Below are 26897 nucleotides of genomic sequence, written 5' to 3'. Positions count from 1 at the left end.
ACAAGCACATGTAACTTATAAATATATTCTTCAAGGCTTATGCTCAGTCGCATTAAGCTCCTTACATTGCTATTATTCATTGAGCCTTGTTCACTCTGTGTTTTTGTATATGTATTTAGGTGACCAGCACGGAGGACAGCCCTAGGTCAGCTCCGGGAGCCTTTGTTGACCCTGTTTTGTTGAGCCTTCCAAAGCGGAAGTCTTTTGCCTTTTGTGGGGTTCATGTCACATTTTGTTAAGTCTTTTGGAGACTTGTACTGGATGTGTTGCCCATATGTAAATGTTGGATTGTTACCTTTTTGTGTAGACTTGCATAACCTGGACTTGTTTATACATAAACTATGAATGATGTATATGAATTCTCTATACATGATATGATGTACTGAGGTCTTGGCATTTAAGCACTGCTCGATGGACATTTCGTTTGGTTATTATATTTGCTTCCACTTTAGGCCCCGTCATTGGATAAAATAATGGTTGAAATTTTTGTTTTGGGGCCTAAGTATAGGCTGGTCATGTCCCAAACTTTTAGGGGCGGGTTTGGGTAGTGACACATGTTCCCCAAACAACTTTTGGCCGATGTTGTTCTCACTGCTTGTTTTCATGTTAACTACGTGCCTTCTAGTGTTGTACACACGTCTCTTTATTCTCAGTCATATCCTACATTGTCTCATTTTTTCTTAGCACCTCGTGTTTTTGGTTGTGTGGCCTTTGTCCATGTTCTTGAACCCAGCTTAGATAAGTTATCTCTTCATGCTCGCAAGTGTGTGTTCTTAGGCTACTCTTGTACTTAGAAAGGGCATCGATGTTATCATTCCAAGTCATGCCGATACTTTGTTATGCTGATGTTACTTTTTATGTGTCCACTCCTTTTTTCTCATCCTCTGGGCAACAGTTATCTACTGATCTTCTCTCATGTTGTGAGGGAGATCCAGCTTTTCTCACCCCTACTCTTTCGCCTTGTGTACCTTTCCCATCTACTTTTATATCCTCTCCCTCCAATCTTCCGTTACCCCTCCATTGTAGGTTTATCAGTGGCCTCATGCTCGTCACATTGTATCTTATGGCACGACCAGTTCATCTGCTTCGTCTGAGGTTCCTGACTCCCATGTTCCATCTACTGATGTGCCCTTTGATGATCTTTCTATTGCCCTCCACAAAGGTAAATGTATTTGCACTCAACATCCTATTGCTAATTTTGTTTCTTATGATCGCCTCTCCTAGTCTTCACCCCTTTGCTTGTAGCTTGTCTAGTATTCCCATTCCCTGCTGCTATCAGCAGGCTATGTCCATCTCTGGTTGGAAGCATGCAATGGACGAGGAAATGCATGCCCTTCATTAGAATCGAACATAGGAACTTACCCCTCTACTTTCCGACAAATCTGGTGTGTGTTGTTGTTGGATTTATACTGTTAAGTATTTTCTTGAAGGAACTGCTGAACGGCTTAAGGCTCGTTTGGTGGCCAAAGGCTACACACAAACCTATGGTGTTAATTACTTGGAGACTTTCTCTCTTGTGGCACGTCTTAATTCTGTTCGGATCCTTCTCTCCGTTACAGTTAGTTAGTCTTGGCCTTTGTATCAACTTGATATCAAGAATGCCTTTCTTCATGGTGATCTCCAAGAGGAGGTTTATATGGCTTTGTTGTTCCCAGTCATGAGCATTTTGTTTGTCGATTGCAGAAGGCCTTGTATGGTCTCAAGCAGTCCCCTTGTGCCTAGTTTCATCATTTCAGTGTTGTTGTGCTTGCCTATGGTTTTCACCGTTCCACTTTTGATCACTCTGTCTTTGTTCGACACTCATCTACTGGGAATATTGTTCTTATTGTCTTTGTCGATGACATAACCATTTTTGGGAGTGACTCCATTGGTATTGTTGATTTGAAGGGGTATTTGGGCCAACAATTTCGCACCAAAGACTTAGGTCATCTTCGCTATTTTCTTGGGATTGAAGTTGCTCGCTCTTCTTACTAAGACTGGTCTCTTAGGCACTCACCCTAGTGATACTCCCATGGATTCCAGTGTCAAACTTGATCATGAAACCGAGGACTTCTTTCCTGCTATTCGTCGTTATCATTGGTTGGTTGGGAAATTAGTCTATCTCGCTGTCACTCCTTCAGATATTACATATGGCATGAGTGTGGCCAGTCAGTTTATGCATGCTCCTCGCCAATCTCATTTTGCTGCTGTGTGTTGTATCTTGTAGCACTTAAAGAGTGCCCCCGATCGAGGTTTGCTCTATCGCCCATCTTCCTCGTTGTCTATCACTGGCTTCCGTGATGCTAATTGGGCTGGTAATAGGACTGACCAACGTTCTACCTCAGGCTATTATACCTTTGTTGGTGGTAATCTTGTTACTTGGCGTAGCAAGAAACAACTGGTTGTTTCCTGTTCTAGTGCCGAGGCGAAATACCTTGCCTTGGGTCATACTGCTTCTAAGATGCTGTGGGTTTAGTCTCTTCTTCGGGATTTTGGATTTTCTGTTCCCACTCCTATGAGCATGTCTTGTGATAATCAAGCTACTATCGTCATTGCCAATAATCCCATGTTTCATGAACGAACCAAACATATAGAGCTTGATTGCCATTTTATTCGTGATCTCTTACTGCGCAAGTAACTTGTGAGTCCTTATGTTTGTTCTGAAGATCAATTGGGTGACATTCTCAACAAACCTTTGGCTCAGTCTTTGTTTCATCATTTATCTATCAAGCTGGGCATTTTTGATCTCTATGCTCCAGTTTGAAGGGGAGTGTTAGAATAATTATTCTCTGGTTTTGTGTTTCTCTATTAATATTTACTTAAGTTGAGGGTACGATGATCATATTACAATGTAGGGTTTGTATATATATTTTGTTGATGCAGGACTGAGCATTCAATTTATAATATATATAAGTTCTTCCTCTTTTGTTATCTCTTCTTCTTCCCAACCTTAAAATTCTTTATTTTACATTATAACTTGTCAGAAAATACAAAAGCATAGAAACATTATTAGTTGTCTTTGAAGTTTAATTGTAAGGTGATTTGTCCTCAATTGGTGCCTTATATTTAAGTTTGATTTGTCTTTACTCTCTTGGGCTTTATTTCCATCTTTCATTTCTTTTTCACTCAATTGGGAAGTCGCAAATTGTGCCTTAAATTTGACTTCATTCATCTTGTTCTATGAATTGTCAATTTTGCTATGATTCATTTGATTCGATTTTCACTTGCTTTTTTCTCTATTAACTTGGAGTTTCACTTTCCTTTCATTAGTTCTCACCCAATTTGAAGTGATCACATTTATTATCTTCACCTAATAAGCACAGACATGCGACACGACACGGATACACCGACAAGTCAATTTTCAAAAAATGTAAGACATGACACGTGGGGGACATGCACGAAATATAAAATTTTATATATTTATTCTATATCATATATATAAATCTATCTTTCAAAGTTAATAAAAAAATGTAATAATACATTTATTTTATAAATTTACATTGTTTTTTTCTTTTATCGTTATATCCTAAATTGTTTAGTTCAAACTTATAATTAGTTTCATGTGTGTCTAATTGGTGGACACATGTATTTAACCAATGAACACGAGTTTCTAAAGAGTGTCAGGATCTTAAAAACCTTTTAAAAAATATGACACGTTTTGATGAGTGTTGAACACATGTTGAAAAGTGTCCAACGAGTGTCGATATATGACATGGACATGACATGAATATGTGACCTTCTTAGAAGTGTCCATATTTTTTAGGTCTTGACACACTTTTGACTTGTTGAGCTCAGTGAAATGCTTTTTCTTCACATTTACCGCTTTTGTTTTTGACAGACCTCTGGTCCACCACTCTGTTGTGCTCCTTTTTTATTTTTATTTTCCTTATTAATAATATTCCCTTGTTGCTGATCACACACAAAAATAAAATAATAATAATAATAATAATAATAATGAATAAATAAATAAATAAATAATGGTTGTGCTAAAATGGAAGGCAATGAAAATGATACACGATTTTCTTCAATCCAGCTGATGGGGAAGCTTGCCTTTAAAATATTAAATCACTATTTACCCTTAGTATTTATGCCAAGAAAAAAAATATAGGTACCTTCCACACTTGCATTTCCCCCCTTGACTTTTTTTTTTTTTTTCATTTAAACTGTGTAGTGTAACGACCCTGACTTTCGTATCATTTTTACATATTATTTTACTGGGCATAATTGGCATGATTATATGTTTATTGATACTTTTCTGTTTGTTTACGAATTATATGTTTAATTGTTGACTTGGAATTAGAAATCGAAATGGAAGGCCCAAACGGATTCAAAAACCAAAATTGGTTAATTCAATAACCCAGTTGGGAGTTTTAGAATCATATGGTAAGTTTGATTAAAATTCGATTCGGATCAAAATAATTAGAATAAAATAAGTATAATTGATTAGACTTAAGCCGAATTAGTTAGCCTTAATCACATGTGATTAGTGAGACCATAATCAACCTATATATATATATATATATTAATTGAGCCTAGGAGTTCATTTTCTTCAACTCCTTGTGCTGAAAATTTAGAGATAGGGAGAGAACTCAACATTTGTAGAGAGAGAAAAGAGAATTCAAGAGGCTTAAGGGGAGATTGAAGAGATTAAGCTAAACTAAGTTCAAATTCAAGCTCTAAGTAAGATTCTTACCCATAATTCATGAGAATAATTAATGCAGGTAGATGAATTCACCAAGTTGTAGGACCATTTGCATGTATTTGAAAATAAGCATGAATCATTATGAACTTACAGAGTTTGACCGAATTGTGTACATGTATACATAATTCTTCACTTTTGAACTTAGTTTTCTAGAAATTCATACATACATGGGACTTACATGTGTTATTTATCAAAGGTCTTCATGGTTTTGCACTCAATACCTCATATAAACATGTCTTGTAAAGAAAAGAGTTGAGCTTGTTACATATATGTCAAGAACATGATGTTTTGAGCTTTGTTTTGAAGAATTGAAAGAGGATTTGAGATCACGGCTTCATATTTTCCAACAATCCATGTTTTATAAAGTGTTTCTAAGCTTTTGAGACCAACCATGCTGTAGACACCCCATTTTTGACCGACCTTAAGACTCAGACATCATCAATTGAGTGCTCAGTGACGGTGTATGTTGTGCTCGTTTTGAGGTTTCGGAGTTTTGGCTGAGAGCCCTACCCTTGGACATCGGGACCCTTTTGTGCTTTGCTTCGGTTTTCGAACCAGGTCTTGTTTTCTCTTCCCAAAGGGAAGGAGAGGTCTCGTAGACCATCTCTCAGTGGCCGTAGGCTACTTTTCGTGGTCGTAGGCCACTTTTCCCGTTTGGAGACCAGTTTTCGATTTTCGGAGCCGTCGACCGAACGCCTCGGTTCGGGACCGCTTAACTTTCTCCGTTTGGCACGGTTTTTGGCACACACCTTGCTTCCTCTCTCTAGAGGGACATTGTGGCCCGGGAGACCACCTTTGTGGTCGCACGCCACTTTTGTTGCTTAACAACCTGTTTTCGGGGCACCCGGCTGCGCGTTTTGACCCCCGAATCCTCGTTTTGCATCCATCTTGGTTCATTTTTGGCATGAACCTTGTTTTCATTGTTTGGGAGGTGGTACAAGGGTGGGAGACCATCTTTTTTCCTTGGAGACCACTTTTCTCCTGCCAGCTGATTTTCTTGTCAGGAAGCTGGTCTCCTTGGTCTTTGAGCCACATTTACCGGTCTCCCACCATACCACTAGGTTGCATTCAATGTGGAGACCATCAAATGGGGCTGCCGACCACCTTTCATTGAGATGAGCCTTTTGAACTGGTCAGCCGACCAGGGGAAGTGGTCGGCCGTCCACCTGAACTGGTCGGCCTGCCTCCCCCAGTTTTGTATCTGTGAGTTGTTGCTAGCTGGGCCAGCTTTGGAGGATCTTCAACCTTGGTTTTTAGCTTCTTTGAGAAGCTTTGGTCCCTTTTGGTTATAAAGGGGGGCCTCCCCCTCCTTTGTGGAGGTTCAGATTTTTGTGTAAGGCAAAGAGATATATCTCTCTCTATATCTCTTCATTTTGGGTTCAAAAGTGCACTGTTCTTGGCCTATTGCACCACACCTCATAGCCATACACTTCCACCATCAACCTAAGGTTCATAAAGGTCATTTTCAGAGGTTAAGGGGTTGGGGTTTTGGTCCAGCAGTTGCTGGTTTTTGCTGAGCTTCAAGGGTAATCACTTTTCCCTCTTTTAAGCATTATCTTGATCACTCTCTTAGCCAAACTTGCATGCCTATTTGGGCTTTGTTGTCAACTGAAAAAAGTCTTGTTTTGTGGTCCTTTTGATGTTTGTTTAAGACCATTTTGGTGTTGAAGGTCATCTACCCTTTTGCATGCTTTAAATAACCTTGTTTTGTGCCATGCCATAAAGCCTTTGATTTAATCTTTGCTTGGCCTTCCTGCCACTGAAATCTAGTGGATTTTTAGTGATGAGAATGTGGTTTTGAGGGCTAAAATCAGAGAGGGTTGACCCTCTCTCTTGTTGTCTTGTTTCCTAGCATATTTGGCCTTTCAACGGAGCCCATATTTCCACACTTCCAAGCATTGGTTTAGGCCATTTTTAGTGACTTTTAGGATCTTCCTAGACTATGTCTATGGCTGGTTTGGTCACCACATGTTTGCCTCTTGCATGTGTAGAATAATCCTATTCATAGCTTATCAAAGGAGCATGTCGTTCTTGCATGTACTGATCATATTTCAGTGGGTTTTTGGTCATTGTTTGGCATATCATAGCTCTGTCTTTCGCTGGTTTAGTGGCCGCTTGAATGTTTCACATGCTTGTAGTGTAAACCATGCTCACTAGCTTACATTGCAACTTGTTTTGGCCATTGGTTCTAGCATATTTTGACCATACTTCCAACTGATTTTGTCCATATTTTGGGCTGTCTTAGTTTTATTTTGAGGCCTCTTCGTCGAATGATGCTTGCCATGCATACTTACAGTGTAATATCCTTGCCTAGCCTTGAGTTTTGGAGCCCCTTGCATGCTTAACTTGAGGTGTTTTTGTGTCTTGGCATCATTCAGGATGTTATTTCAGAACCTATACTTCTGCCATGTTCCCATGTTTTCCACTCTTTAAATGCGTTTGAGAGTTGTGCTTGTATACCTCATTTATGGGCCATTGCATGAGCTTCATTTTTGTGCATTGCAAGCCATCATTTTAGTCCAATTTGCCACTATTTTGGGTTTGCATAGGGACTGTTTAGGGTTGGTTTGGTCATTTGGGCATCGCTTTGCATACCTCTACTGTAATGCATTTCACTTGTTTCGGTAATTGTGCCATCCAACATGCATCGGGTGAGTTGTTTGCATGATTCGGGACAATCTTGTATGTCATTTCAGAGCTGGAACATGTGTCATTGTATCCTTGTCATGCTTTGGTAGAGTTACACGTCGTTCCATAGGTTTGGTCCCTTGCATTTGTGCATGTTTGCATGTACCTTGTTGCTTCATTTTCGTCATATTGGCCACTGATTTGGGTATGCCCGAGGCCCATCCATATTGGTTTAAGTCCATCTTGCGTTGTGTATGCCCTATAGTCCATGTTATCGCATGTTTGATTATTGCATTGCATATGCCTCGTTCATAACATTGCGTATGTTAGTGCATTGTGTATGCATGCCATATAATCCATGTGCATTGAGTATGCCATTGATTAGTTCATAGCATTGTGTATGCTATTTGCATGCTTGCATGTCATTCCGTGCATCTTCACATCACTTAGTTGCATTACATTTAGATCGCATGCTAGAGTTGCATTTGTCCATACATTGTTCGTTGCATTGTGTTTGGAGTAGGGTTTAGTCCAAACACGGGAAACGTGGGACGTTTCGTAAGCAAAGTGACAAAACGTGCCTTGATTCTTGGTCACCGACACTCTTGACTATCCATGATAGAGTTGTTGGCTTTAGGTGTTTACATATGCATTCATTTCATATTGAGTCGTGCAATTCGACTCCTCGGCCATCATGCATCGGGATGCGTGATTGATGGCATGAGGATCAAGGACTACACTCCCTAATGCTTATGTAATGACGGGGAGAGTGGTTGGGCACACATATGTTGAAAATACTTTGCCTTGTCTCCCTCTTGCCTTTGTTGCAGAAAATGCAGAAACCAGGAGAAGAAACTGGCCAGCCGACCGGGTTTTCTGGCAGGCCGACCACCTTTTCTGGTTTTCACCACCAAGTGTGGTTGGTAGGTGGTCTCCAATGTCTATATCTGGTCGGTAGCCTTCCCCTAGATTCCCAGGGTGAAGTTTCATCTCCTTGGAGCTTTGTGCAAGTTTCTAAGTTCAATTGGAAACAAAGGCGAGCTGAGACATCGCGATGGATTTCCCGACAAGGCAACTTGAGCATGCATACATCCTTTATCATTCGGAACAGAGTTGAGGCAGTCCATTTCATGTAGCTTGCATGCTAATTTATTTTCTTCCTTAGTTTAATTTGTTATTTAATTAATGTTGTGTAATATTTAGCTGTAATTCGTTATTCATTATGGTTGTGTAATAACTAGTTTAATTAGCTTAGATTAGCTAGTTGGTTCTGTATTATTTATTCGGACCCTCTGCGAGAGAGCGAACTTTGCAATAAGTGTGCGTGTGTGTGATGCATGTCTTCCAACCTCACGTCTTCTCCCTTTTATTTACCAGCTTATGATGGTTAGTTTTAGGGCATGCTTCAATTAGCATCCTTATGCTCGCATGTTTGCATTCATTTATCTGTCTTACATGTACCGGGCTCGGCGCATCATACTAACTACATTGTATTTCAATTCCTGTTTGAATACATGTATCAAGTTGCATTTCACATGATATTTTAGGATAGCTGAGCTTATCTTAGTTGCATTTTGCATGTGTTGCATTACGCATTCTTGACATAGCTAGGATCATGCATGATTACTAACTATCTTTTGTTTTGGCTTGGAGTACTCAGTGAGTGTTTATGCTTTAGCATCCTTGCATGTGTGTGAGTGACCGCCATGACAGCATGCTTGCCATGAGGCTATTTGCCTATGTGATATAACTGCCTGAATGCCTGTGGGTGAAGGTTGGGTTGCTTGTGTTGGAATAATTTGTCGAAACCTGTGTTTTAGCCTACTTGCGAGTAGCAAACTTCAATCCATTTGCAAAATAAACAGACATGCGATGCTTTGTTCCAAATTAGGCAATCCAGTCTACACTTGTATGTTGTGCGCATCACATCGTAATTCTAGGCTAATAAACCGGAATAAGAGCACATGTGTTTTCAAAAGCTCGATATCATGCTTAGTAGTGGCCGATCTTCGATTGGGCGAGCGGGGGTGCTCATAAAATGACCTTGCCCAATCGTACCCAACTTCCCGAGCCGAGGCAACTTTGGTGATGATGGACACGTGGCCTTAGGCACGAGTCAGGGTTTCTTAAATTCCCTCAAAACAAAATATTTAGGTGGTGACTCTGTATCTGGCAAAGCAGTCCATGTTTGGCACTTCTTTCTAAAAATCTAATTTTCAAAACGGTTTTCCAGATTTGGACTCTTTGGTGATTTATCGGTCTCGCATTGCACCTTGCGAGATTAGATTCAAAATCGCGACATTTGAGTCCAAACTGTAGTAAGCCCAATGAACAAAATGGGATTTCTCCCAAAACGTTCGGGGACGTCTACAGTTTCTGGCGACTCTGCAGAGGAGTTAGAGAACTTGACTCGAACTCATGATATCTAGTTTTGAATACACTTATGTGTTTCTTTGCATTGCATTTGCATTGGCACGCCTAGGACACCGTGTTTGCCATCTGCTATTCCTGAACGGTTTGCCGGACGCTGCGTGCCATAAGACTGACCGGTTACGGGCTCTGCCACGATGGGGACACAAACCCCGATTTTTATCAGGGCACCCTTTTTGACCATTCAACCTAGTGCATATTCGGAATCCGTAGTGACCATTCCAAACTAGGACAGGTTGCTCACCCAATTGTAGGTTGTGTGAAACCCCTGCGTGCGTAATGAAACCCTAGCTCCTGACAAAATAGGACAGGGAAACCCTATCCCACCATAGGGGTGTTTTGGCTCTCACTTGTTTGCTATGTGCTTTTAGAGTGTGTCTCTACAGGAATGCATGTATCAGTTTGCAAGTCTGGGTATCAGGCATCCGGGCATCAGTATCAGTATTTGGGAATCAGTTTTACTTGTGGGTATCAGATTCAGATTTGGGGCAGTAATTTGGGGAACAGTGATCACTGGTCGAATACAGTTATTCAGCTATGCTTGTATCTGTTCTGGTGAAATTGGGTTGAAATGCTGCCTGTTTTCTTTTTCAGTTCAGAGGTTTAGTCCAGAATAGCCAGTGTTCTCCTCTGCTAAAGTAAAGTAGGAAAACACTCACCGATTCATCAGATCTGCCAGTCACCAGTTACACCCCCTCTGTCCAGTTTAGTGGGCTTATGACGACCTAGAATTTAGAGGAAATTATGGTTATGGCAGCCGCACTAAACCAAGGAATCATCTTTCAGGGCAAGACCGATGATGAGGTACCACACCCACCCAGGTCGCCTGCCGCACATCCGATCTGGGAACCCCAGTTATTTCAAACCCTTGAGCCCACCACCTTTGAGCTAATGGGAATGATTGGCGACCTTCAAAGATCTGTGGCTGATCTAGCCTATGGATTGTCGGCCTCACCACTAACTGCATCGTATGCCGGGAACTTCATGTCATAGGAGCCCCCGTTACTAGGCCGAATTGTAATTGAGCTCAGCTAACTTGAAGCTGTCTCAAGCTCCGACAATAACATGTTGACGACAACGGGGCTTCGCTCTAGGGTGACAACCTAGACCTTCCACCAAGCTGAGGCTAGTGGAAAGAACAAGGTGAAGGTGAACACTGACCCCTATGAACAAATCCAGCAGGCTGTTGTGGCTCTGAAAGCCGGAGGGTTGAATAAGCAGCAAGTACTCGCAGTTGTAACTAAGACTGTGGATGATACTTTCCCCACTCAGATCGAGGGCAGTTCAAGCCAAGGGGAAAATCGAAAGAAGAGTCATCATACGAGAACCGTTCCCTGCAACCCTAATCCTGCACCCAGGAAAAATTAGCAAGCCAAACCTGTACCTGCCGATCCAATTGCTAGAACATCCAGTAAAAATGCACAAAACTCAAAGTATTTGCCCCGAGGTCACAAAGTATTCTATGCCCTTTATATGCCTTTGTCTAAGGCGGTTCGAATCCTCACTGAAAAGGGGCATCACAAACCCCTCGAGCCTCGGCCTCTCCCTAGTCGTCTTCCAGCTGGTCATGACGCTACCGAGTACTGTGCGTACCATCAACAGACCGGTCACACCACCGACAACTGCTTCCGTCTTCGCCATGAAGTCGAGGATCTGTTTGACAATGAGGTCGTCCTCCCACCAAGATCAGCAAAGTCTGTCACCACTGAGTTGGTGGACTTCGAGGATAATACAAGTATGTGCTCAAGGAATGACCCACCAGCGGGGGGTGCTCAGTTTACTTCACATGTGGCGTATGGCACGCACTGTTTTGAGCATTTGCGAATGCTGGTTATTTTACGTTCTGGCTTGGGTATTGAGTCAGTTCTGTTGTGTTGTTTTGAGTCTGTCTTTCTGCTTTAAGTCAGTCTTTGGATTGGGGTCTGTCTTGTTGTATCGAGTCAGTCCTATTGTATAGGAGTCGGGTGATTCTGGGGATGTTACCTCGGGCATCACTATTTTGTTTTGCGTTTGTCTTTTTACTTTCTTTTGGGTCTGTTTCTGTCGTGGAGCCAGTTACACTAGAAGGTCTGAATGAAACAGCAGTGGTTTTCATGTCTTCGTGCTTATTTCTGCTTTGAGCCAGTTGTGCCAGAAATTCGAATGAAACGGTAGTGTTTTTCACCTGTTTTTCTGTGCCTATAAATCCTTACATTGACCTAAGTTTTTCAAAACTTCTTGAACATTGTGGTGAAAACAAAGAGAAAGGAATTCCTCGGCATTTGCAAGAATTTGATCAAATTGAGAGAAAGAGAGGTGTGCTAAGCCCTTAATGAATGAGATCATGTTTGTTAATGTGAGTACTGAGAAGGATCCTGGCTTGACCCAGATTGGTTCCATACTATCTTCAGCGCGAGCGACTAGTCGCTTTCTTAAAAGATTTCAAAAAAAAATGTTTTGTACGGTCCTGCGAAGACCAGTGTAGAATCGCTCTTGAGATTGTGCAACTTAGCATCGCTCTCAGCCCCGAGACTCGACCCCTCACTTTCAAACCTTGAACTTGAATTCAGAATGTTCAACGGTCAACTACAATGTGAGGCCTGTGTGGCCAGATTCGAAGCAGCCCTCGAACTAGGGGCAAGGAAGTTAGATCAAGAAGATCAGATGTCGTCAAAAGAAGCTTGCAAAGCTAGATCAGAAGCACCCCTCAAACTAGGAGCAAAAATGTCAAAGGTGCTCGAAGAGTCAAAAAAATTGGGATGTTTCTCAAGCTAACAATGATCAACAAGAATGCCAAATCCCAGAAGGGGGAAAGAAGAAAGTATTGTGGAAGGATAACCGAGTTCCTATCCACAACACTAGGGGGCAAATTCAGCCCCCTATTGGATGGACTCCTACAGCGTCAGCGAACAGCAGCCATTCTCCTGGATTCAGATGACTTCAGGATCTCAAAACCATTTGACATGGACAAACCTACACTTTTACCCTTGAGAGGCTCGCTGGGCCGAAAACCCGGAAGGGCGACCCAGGCAAAAGTTCGAGCAAGAAAAATAAGAAAAAGAACAAAAAAAAAAAAATGCAAAGAATGAAAAAAAAAAAGAAAAAGAAGAAAAATGAAGAAAATGAAAGGAAAAGATGAAAAAGAAAAAAGTAGAAAAGAAATGAAAAAAATTGAAAAGAAAAGAAGAATATAGCACGCAAGGTTGAAAACCCAGAAAGGGCGGCCTTGGCAAAAGTTTGAGCGCAAAAGGAGAGGTTAATACCCGAGTGTACCTTAACCCTGAACTACGTAAGGCTTAATTCTCATCTTTGGGATACGTAGGCAACTTTATTCTGAAGTCCAGCCGTAGAACACTTCAAATTTGACAGTGTCCATGTAATGGTTCTGATCATCATTGTCTTCTCTATATCCGAGAATTCGGTTGTGATCGTCACCTTGAAAACCGGTTACAGTGTGCTGCGGTGCTATTCAAGCAAGGGGCAACTTTCTGTTGCCATACGATGCGCTGCGGTGCCATTCAAACAAGGGGCAACTTTCCGTTGCCATGCAGTGTCGTTCAGATAAGGGGCAATTCTCCTTCGGATCTGAGGTTGTGCATCTCGAGAGTTGGTTCCGTGCTCGTTGAGCAGTGGCCGTTTGCAAAAATAGTTTTTGAGAATTTTTACTGAGGTTGACTAATTCTCTTGAAAATTATTCCACTTTTCAAAAACTGGACCATTTCTTGGACCCAGAAAGGAAAATTTTCAGTGCTCATAACCTAACTTGCATGATTTCAAATCAGAAAATCGAACAAGTGTGTTAATCTAACTCTCATATTGGTCAAAATTGTTTTAGTAGAAAGCAAAAATAAAAAATGGTCAAAATGATGAACTAGGGGCACAGTTGAGTCAGGTTTTCTTTCTTTTCCCCTTTATCAACGCACTTGCCAGAAAGGGCATCATACCTACCGGAAAAAGGGACCACTGAAGCTGACCGCAAAAGCGCAAAAAGCTCCCACATCCTCCATGCAACGAGGTATCAAGCTAAGTGTGAAGCACGAACTGGAATGGGGCAAGATATTCCACTCCTTCATCTTGACCAGATCTGATCACGTCCAAACTCCCCAGCAGCGCATCGTCAACCGATGTCAGTTGCAGATCTGGTGCGCGTCTGGTCGCATTGCAACCCCTCTGTGGGAGAAACTCACTGTTGTGAACAAGAATGAGAATTTGGAAAAATACCAGGGGCAAGAACCCACAACTTCTTGCTTATCCATCAACCACCCAGGGGAGGGATAAAAAAATGAGAGACTGAAGAATAGAGAGATGTGCGCTAAGAGGAAAAAGTGAGGAAAGGGTTTTTTTTCAGAAAAACAGAGCCTGAGGGCTGAGTGATGTGAGAATCAAAAATGAGAAAGGATGGGAAATAATACCCGGAGAAACTGGCTCCTCATGCATTGAGAGGTCTTTTGCCATTGGAACACGTCTGTGTGTCGTGTCAGTCGTTTTGTTTGTCTCGATTCTTGTTTTGAGTCATTTCGGGTGTCTGTAGATGTGCTTAGGTTGTCTTACCTTGTCTTTCTCTTTGTTGTTGAGTCGTGGTGTGCTGTGTTCAGTCGTAGGCTCAATACCCAATTAAGAACTTATTCTCACTCTCAATTTCAAAAATCGTTTTGTGCCCAGAGTACTGTGTCATTCTCCACATTTGTGCAAAACATATATTGTTCTTTCAAAAACCGCAGGGTTCAACCCGGGTCATGTGGGAATAGTAAAACCAGGACCTATCTGAAGTTTTATAGGTTCCAGATTTCGAAGCAAAAGGAAAAAGGGAAAATGTCGGGCATCTGAGTTTGTTTCAACTTCTGCAAGTTTCGTCATCTCATCCTGTATGTTCAGTATGAGCTGTGTGTTCAAAATTAAAAGAATACTGTGTTATGAGCCATGTGTTCAGATCGAGCAGTGTTGCGTTATGAGCTGCGTGCTCAAAATTAAAATGTGTGAGCTGCGTGTTCAAAGTGAAATATGTGAGCTGCGCGTTAAAAATGAAGTGAATGAGTTGTCTGTTCAGAAATGAAAATTTATGAGGTGCGTGTTCAGAATTAAGAATGAGCTGCGTGCAAATGAAAATGTATGAGCTGCGTGTTCAGAATTGAAATGTGTGAGCTACGTGTTCAAAATGAAGGAAATGAGCTGTGTGTTCAGAAATGAAAATTTATGAGCTGCGTGTTCAAAATTAAGAATGAGCTGCGTGCAAATGAAAATGTATGAGCTGTGTGTTCAAAATTGAAATGTGTGAGCTGCGTGTTCAAAATGAAGTGAATGAGTTGTGTGTTCAAAAATGAAAATTTATGAGCTGTGTGTTCAGAATTAGGAATGAGCTGCGTGCAAATGAAAATGTATGAGCTGCGTGTTCAGAATTGAAATGTGTGAGCTGCGTGTTCAAAATGAAGGGAATGAGCTGTGTGTTCAGAAATGAAAATTTATGAGCTGCGTGTTCAAAATTAAGAATGAGCTGCGTGCAAATGAAAACGTATGAGCTGCGTGTTCAGAATTGAAATATGTGAGCAGCGTGTTCAAAGTAGAGTGAATGAGCTGTGTGTTCAGAATGGAAAAAACGCTGAGCTGGGTGTTCAAAATCGAAAAATAAGCTGTGTCCGAAAATGAGCTGTGCGCCCGAAAAATGAGCTGTGTGCCTAAAGAATGAGCTGCGTGCCCCAAACGAGCTGTGTGCCCAAAATGAGCTGTGCGCCCGAAAATGAGCCGTGTGCCCGAAATGAGCGGTGTGCCCGAAAAATGAGCCGAGTGCCCGAAATGAGCGGTGTGCCCGAAAAATGAGCCGAGTGCCCGAAATGAGCTGTGTGCCCGAAAAATGAGCCGAGTGCCCGAAATGAGCTGTGTGCCTGAAAAATGAGCCGAGTGCCCGGAATGAGCTGTGTGCCCAAAATGAGCTGTGTGCCTGAAAAACGAGCTGTGTGCCCAAAATGAGCCGTGCGCCCGAAAATGAGCTGTGTGCCCGAAATGAGCCGTGCGCCCGAAAATGAGCCGTGTGCCCAAAAAATGAGCTGCGTGCCCCAAATGAGCTGTGCGCCCGAAAATGAGTCGTGTGCCCAGAATGAGCCGTGTGCCCGAAAAATGAGTTGTGTGCCCGGAATGAGTCGTGTGCCCGAAATGAGCTGTGTGCCCGAAAAAGGAGTTGTGTGCCTGAAACGAGCCGTGTGCCTGAAAAACGAGCCGTGTGCCTGAAATGAGTTGGGTGCTCGAAAAATGAGCCGTGTGCCCGAAATGTGCCGTGTGCCCGAAAAATGAGCTTTGTGCCCAAAATGAGTCGTGCGCCCGAAAATGAGCTATGTGCCCGAAAAATGAGCTGTGTGCCCCAAATGAGCTTCGTGCCCGAAATGAGCTGTGTGCCCGAACGAGCTGTGTGCCCGAACGAGCTGTGTGCCCAAAAGAGCTGTGTGCCGAGATAAACAGAATGCTGTGTTTCGAGCTGCGTGCCGAATGAACAGAATATTGTGTTGTGAGCCGCGTGCCAAACAAACAAAGTGTGTGTTGTGAGCCGCGTGCCAAACAAAGAAAGTGTTGTGTTGTGAGCTCTGTGCCAAATGAATGGAATGCTATGTCGTAAGCTGTTTGCCAAGTCTTGCATGGTGCATGCATTTTATCGCGCTCTCCCGCGCATCGCACTGTTTTGTGCAGTTAACACTTGCGCTCTCTCGCGCATCGCACTGTTTTGTGCAGTTTAGAATTCTGCTCTCTCATGCATCGCACTATTTTGTACAGTTCATACTCGCGCTTTCTTGCGCATCGCATTATCCTATGCATTTCATTACATACTCTCATCTTGCATAGAAAATGCTTGTATCATTTGCGTTGAACGTGTTCGCGCTTTCGTGCGCATCTTACCTGCACTTGTTAGTACACTGCTCGCGCTTTCTTGTGCACCTTAGTTTTACTTGTTAGTGTATAGCATCGAACTGTCTTGTGCACTCTCTGGTCTCGGAGACCTTAAATCCTCTGGTCTAGGAGACTTTAAATCTTGCATCTTCATTCGCGCTGTCTTGTGCACTCTCTGGTCTAGGAGACCTTAAATCCTCTAAAGGTGCAATTCCTTTGGTGTTTGTCGTGCCCGAACGACTTCCGGTGGTCTGGTATAGCCACCTGCTTGTGTTTGCGGTGAGTTCCTAGGAGACCAACTAAGACAGTGAAAACTAGAGTTCAAATGGCTCATGCCTACAACGCAAAGGTCCGGGATTTCCGAGACTAAAGTCTGGTTTAAATACCCAGGGGTATATCCTCGGCTTGAAATCTGTACGGCAGCCCCATAGATTGAGATAACATGTGTATGCGCCTCAATTCTGGATACTGAACCAACCTAGTCTATCACCCTGTTAGAGAATAGGGAAAGCTGCAACCATAATCAGGGAGAAAAGTAGTGCCTGTGGTTCAACCAAGAAAGAGGGGAAGATCCCCAGCAGCATGAGGTAGGTCATTGCCGATTGCCTCTGTAAGGTACCTTCACTTCCTAACTACTACATCATCTAGTATGTTTATTGCATTTTAGCTATTACATTGCATTGTACATAGCATTTAGCGCATGCATTCACTGCATATCCATTGTACCGCTTGCGCCTTTCCATGTTAAGCTTAGTCTGGCATGTGCCCATACTTTTCGCGTTAAAGCATGGTTATGTGATTATGTGTATGTGCCTATTCTACTAAGGGAATTGTGGTTTGAGGGTGACGACACCATTTCTATGTTAGACGTGGTTTGTTTGTGTCCATGCCTTTTCTAGGCAAGATATGGTTTGGCCGCGCGCCTTATCCACTCCATCCCTTTCATTTTAGCTATTACATTGCATTGTACATAGCATTTATCGCATGCATTCACTGCATATCCATTGTACTGCTTGCGCCTTTCCATGTTAAGGCATGTGCCCATACTTTTCACATTAAAGCATGGTTATGTGATTATGTGTACACGCCTATTCCACTAAGGGAATTGTGGTTTGAGGGTGACGGTACCATTTCTGTGTTAGACGTGGTTTGTTTTGTGTCTATGCCTTTTCTAGGCAAAATGTGGTTTGGCCGCGTGCCTCATTCACTTCATCCGCTGCCTCGAATTTTGTTTCGTTGCATTTAGCATGTAGGATCACGATATTTCCTCAGCAGATCATTCCTCACTTATATCATCCCACCCAATGACTTGTATTCTTTCTGCGAAACACATAGTTATGTCTGTGCATGCACCTATTCCACTAAGAGAATTGTGGTTAGAGTGCTCCGGCACCTTTTCTATGTAATAAGTAGTCTGATGTTGCATCTTCATCCCTTTATGATATTTGTGTGATTTTGTACTGCTTGTGGTTTGATCATCTCACATACAATGCCTTGTTTCGTTACATTGTATATTATTACATTGTTTTCTAATATTGCATATCATTCGCGCTATTTTGCGCATCGCACTGTTTTGTGCACTGCATCATTCGTGCTATCTTGCGCACCTCATCTGCACTTCTTAGTGCATTGAATTGTTTTGCCTTCCTACCGTATTGTTATGCGTTACACTTAGGTTGCATTGTTTTGCATCCCTTCCGCATTATTATGCGTCACTCTTAGGTTGCATTGTTTTGCATCCCTTCTGCATTGTTATGCGTTACACTTAGGTTGCACTATTTTGCATCCCTCCGCATGGTTATGCGTCACACTTACGTTGCATTGTCATGCATCCCTCCGTTTGCGTCGTCACGCACGTTTCGCTTGCATTGCTTTGCACTTTTCCATCAGCGTCGCACGTGTCCGCGTTTGATATAGCTCTGAACATATGTTGCTAACTTATTGCACCTATTAAGTTCCTTTCTTTTACAAGCAAGATATTGTACGTACGGTTCATTCAAGAGAAGTTCCGGTTCAGTTTGAACATACATTTTTTCCTCTCGCATCCGGTGTGTTAGGACATCTTCGGTTTCGAACACTCGGATGAGTTCCGGTGTTTATTCATACCTTTTCTCCTCTCGCATGCGGTGCGTTAGGACATCTTTGGTTTTGAACACTCGGATGAGTTTCGGTGTTAATTCGTACCTTTTTTCCTCTCGCATGCGGTGCGTTAGGACATCTTCGGTTTCGAACACTCGGATGAGTTCCGGTGTTCATTCATACATTTTCTCCTCTCGCATGCAGTGCGTTAGGACATCTTCGGTTTCAAACACTCGGATGAGTTCCGGTGTTCATTCATACCTTTTCTCCTCTCGCATGCGGTGCGTTAGGACATCTTCGGTTTCGAACACTCGAATGAGTTCCGGTGTTCATTCATACCTTCTCTCCTCTCGCATGCGGTGCGTTAGGACATCTTCGGTTTCGAACACTCGGATGAGTTCTGATGTTCATTCATACCTTTTCTCCTCTCGCATGCGGCGCATTAGGACATCTTCAGTTTCGAACACTCAGATGCGTTCCGGTGTCCATTTATTTTCTTTCTCCTTTTGCATTTGATACGTTGAGAGTTGTTTCGTTTGAGACTGCAAGTGTTCTCGGTAGTCGCTTTTACCCTTCTCCGCGTGAGACGTAGTGAGAATTGTATAATTTTCATACATCCTTTCTGCATGAGATGTGGTTTGGCTCGTGTTTACTTGCTTTGCATAACATTCGCTTAAACTGTTGCATTTATTGTGAATATTTGCTTCATTACAGCTTGCTTTGCATAATCATGATTTATGTTTGGCTTTGTGCATATCCTTTTGCATTTTGCCCCTGCCTGCGGGCACATCTCTTGCTTATCCAGCCTATTTGTCTAAGTCTTCGGCCTTGTCAAAAATGGGTCATCTCTGGGCTTTGACATTCACTCCCGTCACGTATAACTTTTGAGTTCTGTCAAAGAGGGGCAACTGTAGACACCCCATTTTTGACTGACCTTAAGACTCAGACGTCATTGATTGAGCGCTCGGCGATGATGCATGTTGTGCTCGTTCTGAGGTTTCGGAGTTTCGGCTGAGAGCCTTACCCCCGGACCTCGGGACCCTTTTGTGCTTTGCCTCGGTTTGCGAACCAATTCTTGTTTTCTCTTTTAGAAAGGAGGGAGAGGTCTCGTAGACCATCTCTCAGTGGTCGTAGGCTACTTTTCGTGGTCGTAGACCACTTCTCCCGTTTGGAGACCAGTTTTCGGTTTTCGGAGTAGTCGGTCGAGCGCCTCGGTTCGGGACCGCTTCACTTTCTCTGCTTGGCACAGTTTTCTGCACACACCTTGCTTCCTCACTCTAGAGGGACACTGTGGCCTGGGAGACCACCTTTGTGGTCGCACGCCACTTTCGTTGCTTAACAGTGTGTTTTCGAGGCACCCGGCTGTGCGTTTTGACCCCTGATCCCTCGTTTTGCATCCGTCTGGGTTGATTTTTGGCATGGACCTAGTTTTCATTGTTTGGGAGGTGGTACAAGAGTGGGAGACCACATTTTCTCCATGGAGACCACTTTTCTCCCGCCAGACGATTTTCTTGTCAGGAAGCTGTCTCCTTGGTCTTTGAGCCACATTTACTAGTCTCCCACCATACCACTAGCTTGCATTCAATGTGGAGACCAACAAATGGGGCTGCCGACCACCATTCATTGAGTTGAACCTTTTGAACTGGTCGGCCGATCAGGGGAAGTGGTCAGCCGACCACCTGAACTGGTCGGCCTGCCTCCCCCAGCTTTGTCTCTGTGAGTTGTTGCAAGCTGTGCCAGCTGGAAGGCACAGACTGGATCCTTCATACACATGTATGGAGGATCTTCAACCTTGGTTTTTAGCTTCCTTGAGAAGCTTTGGTCCCTTTTGGCTATAAAGGAGGGCCTCCCCCTCCTTTGTGGAGGTTCAGATTTTTGTCTAAGGCAAAGAGATATATCTCTCTCTATATCTCTTCATTTTGGGTCCAAAAGTGCATTGTTCTTGGCCTATTGCACCACACCTCATAGCCACACACTTCCACCATCAACCTAAGGTTCTTGGAGGTCATTTTCAGAGGTTAAGGGGGTAGGTTTTTGGTCCAGAAGTTGCTGGTTTTTGCTGAGCTTCAAGGGCAATCACTTTTCCCTCTTTTAAGCATTATCTTGATCACTCTCTTAGCCAAACTTTAATGCTTATTTGGGCTTTGTTGTCAACTGAAAAAAGTCTTGTTTTGTGGTCCTTTTGATGTTTGTTTAAGACCATTTTGGTGTTGAAGGTCATCTACCCTTTTGCATGCTTTAAATAACCTTGTTTTGTGATATGCCATAAAGCCTTTGATTTAATCTTTGCTTGGCCTTCCTACCACTGAAATCCAGTGGATTTTCAGTGATGAGAATGTAGTTTTGAGGGCCAAAATCAGAGAGGGTTGACCCTCTCTCTTGTTTTCTTGTTTACTAGCATATTTGGCCTTTCAAAGGAGCCCATATTTTCACACTTCCAAGCATTGGTTTAGGCCATTTTTAGTGACTTTTAGGATCTTCCTAGACTATGTCTACGGCTGGTTTGGTCACCACATGTTTGCCTCTTGCATGTGTAGAATAATCCTTTTCATAGCTTATCAAAGGAGCATGTCGTTCTTGCATGTACTGATCATATTTCAGTGGGTTTTTGGTCATTATTTGGCATATCATAGCTCTGTCTTTCGCTGGTTTAGTGGCTGCTTGAATGTTTCACATGCTTGTAGTGTAAACCATGCTCACTAGCTTACATTGCATGTTGTTTTGGCCATTGGTTCTAGCATATTTTGGCCATACTTCCAACTGATTTTGTCCATATTTGGGGCAACCTTAGTTTTATTTTGAGGCCTCTTGGTTGAATGATGCTTGCCATGCATACTTGCAATGTAATATCCTTGCCTAGCCTTCTTGCATGCTTAACTTGAGGTGTTTCCATGTCTTGGCATCATTGAGGATGTTATTTCAGAACCTATACTTGTGCCATGTTCCCATGTTTTCCACTCTTTGAATGCGTTTAAGAGTTGTGCTTGTATACCTCATTTGTGGGCCATTGCGTGAGCTTCATTTTTGTGCATTGCAAGCCATCATTTTAGTCCATTTTGCCACTATTTGGGGTCTGCATAGGGACTGTTTGGGGTTGGTTTGGTCATTTGGGCATCGCTTTGCATACCTCTAGTGTAATGCATTTCACTAGTTTCGGTAATTGTGCCATCCAACATGCATCGGGTGAGTTGTTTGCATGATTCGGAACCATCTTGTATGTCATTTCAGAGCTGGAACATGTGTCATTGTATGCCATATTTCATCATTTTCATGCTTTGGTAGAGTTGCACTTCGTTCCTTAGGTTTGGTCCCTTGCTTTTGTGCATGTTTGCATGTACCGTGTTGCCACATTTTCGTCATATTGGCCACTGATTTGGGTATGGCCGAGGCCCATCCATCTTGGTTTAAGTCCATCTTGCATTGTGTATGCCCTATAGTCCATGTTATCGCATGTTTGATTATTGCATTGCGTATGCCTCGTACATAACATTGCGTATGTTAGTGCATTGTGTATGCATGCCATATAATCCATGTGCATTGAGTATGCCATTGATTAGTTAATAGCATTGTGTATGCTATTTGCAAGCTTGCATGTCATTCTGTGCATCTTCGCATCACTTAGTAGCATTACATTTAGATCGCATGCTAGAGTTGCATTTGTCCATACATTGTTTGTTGCATTGTGTTTGGAGTAGGGTTTAGTCCAAACACGGGAAACGAGGGACGTTTCGCACTCAAAGTGATGATATGTGCCTCGATTCTTGGTCATTGACACTCTTGACTATCCATGATAGAGTTGTTGGCTTTAGGTGTTACATGTGCATTCATTTCACATTGAGTAGTGCAATTCGACTCCTCGGCCATCGTGTATCGGGATATGTGATTGATGGCACGAGGATCAAGGACTACACTCCCTAGAGCTTATGCAATGACAGGGAGAGTGGTCGGGCACACGTATGTTGAAAATACCTTGCCTTCTCTCTCTCTGCTTTTGTTGTAGAAAATACAGAAACCATGAGAAGAAACTGGCCGACCAACCAGGTTTTCTGGCAAGCCGACCACCATTTCTGGTTTTCACCACCACAGGTGGTCGGTAGGTGGTCTCCAATGCCTATAGCTGGTCCGTAGCCTTCCCCTAGATTCCCAGGGTGGAGTTTCATCTCCTTGGAGCTTTGTGCAAGTTTCTAAGTTCAATTGCAAACAAAGGCGAGCGGAGACATCACGATGGATTTCTCGACAAGGCAACTCGAGCATGCATGCATCCTTTATCATTCGGAACAAAGCTGAGGCAGTCCATTTCATGTAGCTTGCATGCTAATTTATTTGCTTCCTTAGTTTAATTTCTTAATTAATTAATGTTGTGTAATATTTAGCTGTAATTCGTTATTCATTTCGATTGTGTAATAACTAGTTTAATTAGCTTAGATTTGCTAGTTGGTTTTGTATTATTTATTTGGACCCTCCGCGAGAGGGCGAACTTTGTAATAAGTGTGTTTGTGTGTGATGTATGTCTTCTAACCCCACGTCTTTCTCCCTTTTTATTTACCAGCTTGTGATGGTTAGTTTTAGGGCATGTTTCAATTTGCATTGTTATGCTCGCATGCTCACATTCATTCATCTGTCTTGTATGTACCGGGCTCGGCGCTTCATACTAACTGCATTGTATTTCAATTCCTGTTTGAATACATGTATCAAGTTGCATTTCACATGACATTTTAGGATAGCCGAGCCTATCTTAGTTGCGTTTTGCATGTGTTGCATTACGCATTCTTGACATAGCTAGGATCATGCATGATTACTAACTATCTTCTGTTTTGGCTTGGAGTACTTAGTGAGTGTTTATGCTTTAGCATCCTTGCATGTGTGTGAGTGACTGCCATGGCAACATGCTTGCCATGAGGCTATTTGCCTATGTGATATAACAGCCTGAATGCCTGGGGGTGAAGGTTGGGTTGCTTGAGTTGGAATAATTCATCAAAACCCGTGTTTTAGCCTACTTGCGAGTAGCAAACTTCAATCCATTTTCAAAATAAACGGATATGCGATGCTTTGTTCCAAATTAGGCAATCCAGTCTGTACTTGTATGCTACGCGCATCACATAGTTATTCTAGGCTAATAAACTGAAATAAGAGCACATGTGTTTTAAAAAACTCGATATCATGCTTAGTCGTGGCCGATCTTCGATCGGGCGAGCGGGGGTGCTCATGAAATGACCTTCGCCAATCGTACCCAAGTTCCCGAGCTGAGGCAACTTTGGTGATGACGGACACTTGGCCTTAGGCACGAGTCAGAGTTTTCTAAATTCCCCCAAAACAAAATATTTAGGTGGCGACTCTGTATCTGGCAAAGCAGTCCATGTTTAGCACTTTCTAAAAATCTGTTTTTCAAAACGATTTGTCAGATTTGGAGTCTTTGGTGATTTATCGGTCTCGCATTATACTTCGCGGGATTTGATTCATAACCGTGACATTTGAGTCCGAACTGCAGTAAGCCCAATGAACAAAACGGGATTTCTCCCGGGACGCTCGGGGACGTCTACAGTTTCTGGCGACTCTGCTGAGGAGTTAGAGAACTTGACTCGAACTCATGATATCTTGTTTTGATTACACTTATGTCTTTCTTTGCATTGCATTTGCATTGGTGCGCCTAGGACACCGTGTTTGCCATCTGTTATTCCTGAACGGTTTGTCGGAGGCTGCGTGCCATAAGGCTGACCGATTACGAGCTCTGCCACGATGGGAACACAAACCCCGGTTTTTACCGGGGCACCCTTTTTGACCATTCGACCTAGTGCATATTCGGAATCCGTAGTGACCATTCCAAACTAAGACAGGTTGCTCACCCGATTGTAGGTTGCGTGAAACGCTGCGTACGTAGTGAAACCCTAGCTCCTGACAAAATAGGACAGGGAAACCCTATCCCACCATAGGGGTGTTTTGGCTCTCACTTGTTTGTTATGTGCTTTTAGAGTGTGTCTCTACAGGAATGCATGTATCAGTTTGCAAGTCTGGGTATCAGGCCTGCGGGCATCAGTATCAATATTTGGGAATCAGTTTTACCTGTGGGTATCAGATTCAGATTTGGGGCAGCAATTTGGGGAACAGTGATCACTGGTCGAATACAGTTATTCAGCTATGCTTGTATCTGTTCTGGTGAAATTGGGTTGAAATGCTGCCTGTTTTCTCTTTCAGTTCAAAGGTTTAGTCCAGAATAGCCAGTGTTCTCCTCTGCTGAAGCAAAGTAAGAAAAGACTCACTAATTCATCAGATCCGTCAGTCACCAGTTACACCACCTTTGTCCAGTTTAGTGGGCTTATGACGACCTAGAATTTAGAGGAAATTATGGTTATGGCAGCGGCACTAAACCAAGGAATCATCTTGCAGGGCGAGTCCGATGTTGAGGTACCACACCCGCCCGGGTCGGCTGCCGCACATCCGATCTGGGAACCCTAGTTATTTCAAACCCGTGAGCCCACCGCCTTTGAGCTAATGGGAATGATTGGCGACCTTCAAAGATCTATGGCAGATCTAGCCTATGAAATGTCGGCCCTGCCAACAACTGCATCGTATGCTGGGAACTTCATGCCGCAGGAGCCCCCGCTACTAGGGCGAATTGTAATTAGGCTTAGCCAACCTGAAGCTGTCTCAAGCTTCGGCAATGACATGTCGACGACAACGGGGCTTCGCTCTGGAGTGGCAACCCAGACCTTCTACCAAGCTGAGGCTAGTGGAAAGAACAAGGTGAAGGTGAACACTAACCCCTATGAACAAATCCAGCAGGCTGTTGAGGTTCTGAAAGCCGGAGGGTTGAATAAGCAGCAAGTACTTACAGTTGTGACTAAGACTGTGGATGATACTTTCCCCATTCAGATCGAGGGCAGTTCAGGAAAAGGGGAAAATCGAGAGAAGAGTCATCATACCAGAACTGTTCTCTCCGACCCAAATCCTGCACCCAGGAAAAATCAGCAAGCCAAACCTGTACCTGCCGATCCTTTTGCTAGTGCATCCAGTAAAAATGCACAAAACTCGAGGTATCTGCCCCGAGGTCGCAGGGTATTCCATGCCCTTTATATGCCTTTGTCTAAGGCGCATCAAATCCTCACTAAAAAGGGATATCTCAAACCCCTCGAGCCTCAGCCTCTCCCTTGTCGTCTTCCAGCTGGTCATGATGCTACCGAGTACTGTGCGTACTATCAACAAACCGGTCACACCACCGACAACTGCTTCCGTCTTCGCCATGAAGTGCAGGATCTGTTTGACAATGAGGTTGTCCTCCCACCAAGCTCAGCAAAGTCTATCACCACTGAGTTAGTGGACTTCAATGATAATACAAGTATGTGATCAGGGAATGAACCACCTGCGGGGGGTGCTCATTTTACTTCACATGTGGCGTATGGCACGCACTGTTTTGAGCATTTGCGAATGCTGCTTATTTTACGTTCTGGCTTGGGTATTGAGTCAGTTCTGTTGTGTTGTTTTGAGTCTGTCTTTCTGCTTTAAGTGTGTCTTTGGATTGGGGTCTGTCTTGTTGTATCGAGTTAGTCCTATTGTATAGGAGTCGGGTGATTCTGGGTATGTTACCTCAGGCATCACTATTTTGTTTTGCGTTTGTCTTTTTGCTTTCTTTTGGGTCTGTTTCTGCCGTGGAGCCAGTTACACTAGAAGGTCTGAATAAAACAGCAATGGTTTTCATGTCTTCGTGCTCATTTCTGCTATGAGCCAGTTGTGCCAGAAATTAGAATGAAACGACAGTGTTTTTCACCTGTTTTTCTGTGCCTTTAAATCCTTACATTGACCTAAGTTTTTCAAAACTTTTTGAACATTGTGGTGAAAAAAAAAGGAAGGAATTCCTCGGGATTTGCAAGAATTTGATCAAATTGAGAGAAGGAGAGGCGTGCTAAGCCCTTAATGAATGAGATCATGTTTGTTAATGTGAGTATTGGGAAGGATCCTGGCTTGATCCAGATTGGTTTCGTACTGTGTTCAGTGCGAGCGACTAGTCGCTTTCTTAAAAGATTTCAAAAAAAATGTTTTGCGCGGTCCTGCAAAGACCAGTGTGGAATCGCTCTTGAGATTGTGCAGCTTAGGATCGCTCTCAGCCCCGAGACTCGACCCCTCACTTTCAAACCTTGAACTTGAATTCAGAATGTTCAACAGTCAACTACAATGTGAGGCTTGTGTGGCCAAATTTGAAGCAGCCCTCGAACTAGGGGTAGGGAAGTCAGAT

Source organism: Camellia sinensis, chromosome 4 (genome assembly GCF_055761805.1).
Source record: "Camellia sinensis isolate YWXY chromosome 4, ASM5576180v1, whole genome shotgun sequence".
Lineage (NCBI taxonomy): Eukaryota > Viridiplantae > Streptophyta > Magnoliopsida > Ericales > Theaceae > Camellia > Camellia sinensis.
This window is presented reverse-complemented; position numbering follows the sequence as displayed.